The 7,926-nt window shown below is 34.0% G+C and overlaps 1 non-coding gene across 1 annotated transcript; it reads left to right on the top strand.

Annotated features, from left to right (window-relative positions):
- Positions 1 to 277: 277 nt before the first annotated feature.
- LOC120078855 (small nucleolar RNA R32/R81/Z41) lies at positions 278 to 366 on the top strand. Its single transcript, XR_005482135.1, has one exon. It is a non-coding gene; the product is annotated as a small nucleolar RNA R32/R81/Z41 (small nucleolar RNA).
- Positions 367 to 7,926: the final 7,560 nt, after the last annotated feature.

Raw genomic sequence — 7,926 nt, 5'->3', positions numbered from 1 at the left:
TTTACATCAACCGAAAAGAAGTTTTCCCAAAAAAACGTGAGAATAATAATACAAAAATGGTAAAGAATAGTGTTTTAAGTCTACAACCAAACACCGGGACAACCGAATTAGGGCATCGAATTCAATCTCTATATAAACCTCTTCCCTCTTCCTTCTCCCCATTCTTCATTCCGCCGTAATTTCAATTCCATACCTTCGCTCTATTTTTTTTCTTGTTCATTTTCACTTTCGCCTCTCTTAATTTTTTGTTTGAATTTGTTTTTTTTTTTGTTTTTTGCGATGAATATGATGAAGGAGAAAAGATTGGATGATGACCCCATGATCTTAAAACATCCTCTATTTCGCTACGTTCTTTCTGATTCATCCTCCTCTTCTTTTCTTATGTTCTTCAGATCGTCTGGCCTCTGTTTTTTTATGAATTTTATTAGAAGTTAGTTAGGTAACGTTTTGTTCTTATTTGCTGTTTTCTGGGTTTTCTGTGTTGATGTTTAACTCTTTCATGTTCTCAGATTGTATAGGAATTTAGTCTTTTTGAGAAAGGTTTGATTTAGAAACCATTACTAAAACGTTGTTCTGTTTTTTTCTCTGTTAAAACAGATTAGTTTTTGGTTTTTTATTAGGATTTCAGAAATTGGTAACTGAATTTCATTGAGGCCTTTTTTTTTTTTTTGCATTTAATAGAAAATTTAATTGAGATCAAGGGAATTGGTTTTCTTGGAAATATGTTGAGCCTTGGGTGTTAATGTAATTAATAGAGTTTAGCTTTGGATAGATTTTATTTTGCCTATATAACTATAATAAGATATCTGGTGAGGTTAGTTTAAGATGAGAGTATATTGAAATAAATACATCTAACACTTTGGAAGTGATTGTTGGAGTGTGATTTGAAAAAAAGAAATTTTGGAATAAATGATTTTGTAAAATTGATTTTTAAACGATCAAATTTATGTTTGCTATTTTTTAAAATGATTTTTAAATATATAAAAGTGATTTTAAATTATTATGTCTGATTTTAAATGTGATTTTAAAATTATCAAATACTAAAAAATATATTTTATATTTTATAATAAATATTTAATTTTATTAATTTATTTTTCATTTGTTTTGTTAAATTATTATATGCATGATTGAGATAAGATATAAGAAAAATATTACAACTCAACAAATCTAACTTATTTGACATCTAAGGTTGGCAATGGGCGGGAATGATATACTTTTTAGATAATAAATTTGTATTATTATTATTTTGTTTATTCAAATTAATAATAAAAAAATATTTTAACATTTCTTTATTTTAAAATTTAGTAAAAGTTAAAGTTAATTGTATTTTGAAATGAAATTAAAAGTAAAAGTAAAAAAAACAAAACAAAACAGTAACCTAAAGTAGCTAATCACCCCCACAAAATCATCAATCAAGTGATATATCACAAATCAATTTCTAATAATTTTAGATTTTGTAAAAATTAATTTTGTGTGGTTGCCAAACATCACTAGAATTGCTTGTCGAATCTTGTATGAAAAGAGTGTAATTAGTGATGGGGTGTTAGTTTAATGTCTAGCCTATTTCCTAGAGGGTAAAGATTATTATTTGATTTGATCCTTGTCGATATTAAATTTTACGTTGTCACCACTTAACCCCAACTCTTTACGTATTTGGTCTGAGTTTTAGATGTTGATATTTATATATATATATATATATATATATACATTTTACATATATATTTTCCCAAAAATAAGATGTTGTTTTCGCTTTTGGGTGTTAGATGAGTTATTTTTTTGCTTTTTTTTTTATCATTTCACATTGATTTTGTAATCTAGATTATTAGATTTGATTTATTTCAGTTTTTAGGTTAACGTACCCACCTTTATTTATGGATTTTAGTTTTTAGTATTTTTTTATTATTTTAAATAAAGTCCGATTTTTCCGTCTTCTATTTTTTTAATTTCGTACAAAAAAAAATTGTGGTTAATGTTTCTTTTAAGTTAGTTTTGATAGTTAGATAGGTTATAAGATTTGATTTAACTTTTTAGAATTAGATTTCATTTTAAATCCTCAATTTGAGGTTAATTAGATTTGTAGGGTTGCCTTTTATTTTAATTGGGTAAAAGGGGAGTTTTGAAATTATTTAGGGAAAATTGGTGGTTTTTTTTTTCTTTATCTGTATACATCTTTTCATAAGATGCATTTGGGAATATTTTATTCTTTTTTTTACCACTTTGAATACGTCTCTTGAAAGACGCATTTATTAAAAAAAATTAAATGAAATGTCATTTAAATTGAATAGACATTGCAACCTGCCGCTTGTTGACCGTGCATCGTTACTTTTATTTTGTCTTATTCCACTTTAATTTCAACATAAAATCTACCCATAACTTGTGACCAATTAAGAGTTGACATGTGTCTCAAATTGAAATTGAGACTAATTTGACCGGCTCAAGTCCAATTAATTAGACCCAAGTCTGATTAGGCCCAAAGGTCAAACCCATGGGCCAATCATAGGCCTAGCCCAAGCTCATAAAGCCCATTAGAGAGCTCTATAAATATTATTAATTTTATAAATCAATTTGTTTAATAAAATTAATAAATAATTATTTAAACAATTTAAATAATTCTAATTAATTTTATATCAAATATTAAATTAATTTTTACACAAATCTATCTCTTCCAAGACCACTTCTATACATAAGTGTATGCATTCAACTAAGAGAATCAGAGGATCAAGTACTAGAGATCATCCAAGAAGATCAACAAGCTCGAAGGTCGATCATCCATGAAGATCAACAAGCTCGAAGGTCGATCATCCAAGAAGATCAACAAGTCCGAAGGTCGATCATCCAAGAAGATCAACAAGTCCAAAGGCCGATCATCCAAGAAGATCAACAAGCCCAAAGGCCGATCATCCAAGAAGATCAACAAGCCCAAAGGCCGATCATCCAAGAAGATCAACAAGCCCAAATCAAAGGTCGATCATTAGAGAAAATCCCTTGTTCGACAACTATGCTTCTGCTACTAATCTATCAGAGAAAAAATCACATTTTGATGTACTGTCTGTCATGATGACTGATATAACCACTGAGTCGACCATGGCAGAGATGGAGATAAAAATAAATCTCCTTATGAAAGCGGTAAAAGAGCAAGATCATGAAATCTCTGCTTTAAGAGATGAAATACAAGCTCGAGAAACTGCAGAGTTGAGTCAATCTCCAACTACGAAAGCCAATGACAAAGGAAAGACTGTCTTGCAGGAAGGTCAACCACAACAATCTACCTCTGTCGCCACCCTATCAATTCAACAGTTGTAGAATATGATTGCAAACTCCATAAAGGCTCAATACGGAAGACCATCACAATCCTCATTTATGTACTCTAAGCCATACACCAAGAGAATTGACAACCTGAGAATGCCAGTTGGGTATCAACCTTCAAAGTTCCAGCAGTTTGATGGAAAGGTCAATCCAAAATAACATGTTGCACACTTGATTGAAACCTGTGAAAATGCAGGAACCAGAGGAGATTAACTAGTCAAGCAATTTGTCCGTACCTTGAAAGGAAATGCTTTCGATTGGTATACTGATTTGGAGCCAAAAGTGATTGACAGTTGGGAACAGCTGGAAAGAGAGTTCCTCAACCGCTTCTACAGCACAAGGCACACGATTAGCATGATGGAGCTGACGAACAAAAAACAGCGGAAAGAAGAGTCGGTCATCGACTACATCAATCGATGGAGAGCTTTGAGTCTGGATTGCAAAGATAGACTCACTGAATTATCTGCAGTGGAGATGTGCACTTAGCGTATGCACTGAGAACTTCTCTACATCTTATCAGGGATAAAACCTCATACGTTTGAGGAGTTAGCAACAAGCACTCATGATATAGAGTTGAGCATAACCAACAGGGGAACTAAATATTTCCTAGTCCCTGAAGGGAGAAAATACAAGAATGAAGCCAAAGGCACTGAAAAGATCGTGGATAGTGCCACAAAAGAATCTATAGTCGTTTATGTGACCCTGCTGAAATTTTCCTCCAAAGGAAAATAAACAAAATTTGAAAGAAGTCACAATAAAGGCGAGAAGCATCGTCCAACTCTTAAAGAAAGACATGAGAAGGTTTATCCATTCCTTGACTCTGATATGGCAGATATGTTGGAGAACTGCTAGAGAAGCAATTTATTCAGCTGTCGGAATGAAAGCGGCCAGAACAAACAGGAAAAGTAAATTATCCTAACTACTACAAGTATCATCAGGTCGTTAGTCACCCAGTAGAAAGGTGCTTCGTGCTGAATGAACGAATTCTGACGTTGGCTCATGAAAAGAAGATTGAGCTAGATTTGGATGAAGTAACTCAAACAAATCACGCTCCAATAGCTGTGACTTCAATTGTTTCAACACTGTCTGTGTCCCATGCTCAAAGACAAAGCCTAATCTAGTTTAGAGCCTTCGAACCTATGGTTGTTCGGTTCCAACAAGAGATTCAAACAACAAATTCCAAAAAGAAAGATGTTCTCCTTGAAGATGACAATGAAAGGTGGATAGTTGTGACTCATCGAAAAAGAAGACAACCAAACTCCACCCAAAAAGAGTCGCGTTCCTATCGAAGCTATAGAAGAATGAACAAGACTCATAAAAAAAAAAAGGCAAAAGGATTACACGGAAGCCTAAATCTGTTAAGAAAGAAGACAAGAACTTCCCTCAATTTTGACGGTCGGCAGCTTTGGTAGAATTTTTCCCAAGAAGCTTTCTCAATAATCGTCCAGAGAAAGTATCAGAAGTTTATTGCATGTCACACTGTCGGCATAGTGGAAGTCGAAACAATCATATAACTGTTGAAGGAGTCAACGACTCAGATGAAATGAAGCAAAGAACTTCTATCTTCGATCGTATTAAGTCTTCAAGTGTTCGATCTTTAATCTTTCAAAGATTGAGTATGGCCACGGTAGGAGAAGAAGACCAATGTCCAACAACTACTTCTACTCGAACTTCGGCCTTCAAAAGGCTAAGTATATCCACATCAAAGAAAGTTTGACCTTCAGCATCTGCTTTTGATCGTCTCAAGACAATAAGCGATCAACATAAAGGAAGGATGAAAATCTTGAAGACGACATCATTCCATGAAGAAAACAACAACGAAAAGATTCACAGTCATGTCCCTTCACGCATGAAGAAGAAATTTTCTGTTGACATAAGTACAGAAAGTTCCTTGATAGTGAAGCCAAAACTCATCATATTGACGAATCCTACAAATGAAGAGGATGATCAAAACAATGATGAAATAAGAGCTTCTGAAGTTCAAATGAAGAAGCTCCTCATCGCAAGAGCCTAAACTGCATGATGCTCCTGGCCCGCATGAGCTTAAAATGTGAACAGTGCCCAAAAAAAAAATCTTTGTACGAACTACGTTACGACTTGATCCCTGTCATTATAAAGGGTACGTAGGCAACTTAAAGAAATTTAAGTCAATCACGCATAAAAAAAACATTCTTTTTTAACTACATTATGACTTGATCCCTATCATTATGAAGGGTACGTAGGCAGCTTGAAAGAAACTTCAAGTTCAGTCTAGTTAAAAAAAAAAAAAAAAATCTTGAATTACATCATGATTTGATCCCTTCCTTTAAGGGTATGAGGGCAACTTAAAGAAATTTAAGTTTAGTTCATCAGAAAATGTACCATAATCGTCTAAGTATAATACTACAAGATTGATGTTGATCATCCCCATAAAAGAATGACACTCCAGATTGAAGATGTTAATCCCTATTGGGGGCAACACAACAGATTGAAGAAGTTCATCCCTCGTAAAGAGCTAGCACAGTAAATAAAAGGCACACACTTGGAATGTACTTCGCTTCCTCTTCGAAATTAAACTTGAATCTGGAGAGTGTTTCATAAGGTAAAGAAAATAACTCGTTGGGAACAACGTGCAACTAAACATTTTGTTAATATATTTGACCATCGAACATAGTTGTGTGACTTCACCACCTCAATCAACCCAATAACACTGAAGGGTGGAACCATACACTGAATAAAGTTAAATGAATGAACATGCACATGCAATAAGTGACAGAGTTATGGAATCCCCTATTCTCACACTATGGTTACGTGTATGACCATTGAGTTAGACTACTTTTACTACATTGAAGACTATTACAAAATTTCCAATTATCTGGCCTGTTATTCACTCTAATTTGAGCCCATCCCCGATAAAAAAATGTTGACCTGATCCTAACTTCCCCACTATTTTTCCAGACAAATCACGAGTTAGAAAAATTGGCAGACCGTTTACTTCTCGCATGCAAAACAAGATGGATTGGAGGGAACGTTACAAGACACGTTGCACAATTTGCAGACAAGAAGGGCATAATAAACGAAATTGTCTCAATCGAGCTCACGATGGGACTTAGTCATTGGATTGTAATTGTCTTTATTGATTGTAACTTTTTTTTACTTATTTATTTATTGACTCGTTCTTGTAACTTTTTTTGTAACTGTAACAATGAATGGTGTATTCCTTATTGATTGTAATCACATTGATATTAGTAAATATTTAAGTTAAATTTAATATGATTTTTATGGGATCAGATGGACGAGGATTTACCACAGGGCTAGCCATACAACGACTCGATTTTGTAGTTACAGCTCAGCCATAGATCCGAAGTTGTTTGGGAAGACGAGCATATTGATGCTATGCATTTTCAGCGATGAGAGGCTGTTATTCGAAGGCAGGAAGACCCAGACCCTCGTATATTGAATTATCTATGAGTTGCAGGATTCTATGGAGTCTTCTGTATCAAATTTATACAACTAGACTGGCATCTGATAACAACATTAGTGAAATGATGGTGACATGAGACACACAATTTCTACATGTTGCATGAAGAGTGTACGATTACACTGTAAGATATAACTATCCAATTGAGACTCCTGGTTAATGGAAGACCATTGATTGGGTCACTAATTATGATTGGGAATAACTTTGTCCCGTTCTTTTAGGCGTAATAACGAATGACATCGTTCTCAAGGGAGGTTGTCTTAGCCTGCCATGGTTAGCTTATCAATTCAACAACTTTACCCATCTACCAGATAATGCAGATGAAGAGGAACTTCAACGATATGCTCGAGTATATATTCTCACATTAATTGTAGGATTGTTATTTTCTGAAAAATCCAACAACATACTGCGCCTAATGTAACTTCCTCTCTTAGTAGATTTTAATATTGCTGGGACGTACAGTTGGGTGTTGGATGTCTTGCATGGTGATATAGGCAACTATGCAAGGGTGCAGTTATAGATGACAAAGACATTGCAAGCTAACTTCTATTGCTGTAGATTTGGACATGGGATCGATTTCCTCTTTTAGCGCCTTGACGACTCCATCGATATGAGAACAACTTGGGTGATAGACCACTTGCAATACGGTAAGCATTTTTACCTCATTATTGTTGTTTTCAATATGAAATACTAATAGCTAAAATTCAACTTGTGATTGTTGTAGATGGAATGACAATTATTCTGTAATTAGAGCACTGACGCATGTTCTACTGTAGTATAGATACATATTGAATACGCATATGCCTAGTCAGGTAATATTATATTCATTCATATATTATATATTGATAATGTTTCAATCTTCTGGTTCATTCATATTTTGACACATATGTATGTAGATTATTTGGGAGCCATATAATCATCTCATCCAACTATTGCTAACATATTGTCTCGAAGGTAATGAGATATGGACAGCTAGATGTCCACTCATATGCTTTTTTTGTTGTGGAGTGACATCACCCAGATTGTGTAATGTCAAATGTGTCAATTTGGGATGTTACAACAAATCCCTCAACCTTGCAATATAGACACCCAACTCCGTTCACACGATCTAAGAGACAGGTATGAACGAGACTGGATTGCTCAAATTTAAATTTGGAAAA

Source organism: Benincasa hispida, chromosome 5 (genome assembly GCF_027475165.1).
Source record: "Benincasa hispida cultivar pf3 chromosome 5, pf3_genome.v1.1, whole genome shotgun sequence".
NCBI classification, from domain to species: domain Eukaryota; kingdom Viridiplantae; phylum Streptophyta; class Magnoliopsida; order Cucurbitales; family Cucurbitaceae; genus Benincasa; species Benincasa hispida.
Note: the sequence above shows the minus strand (reverse complement) of the source record. Positions and strands in the feature narration are given on the sequence as shown.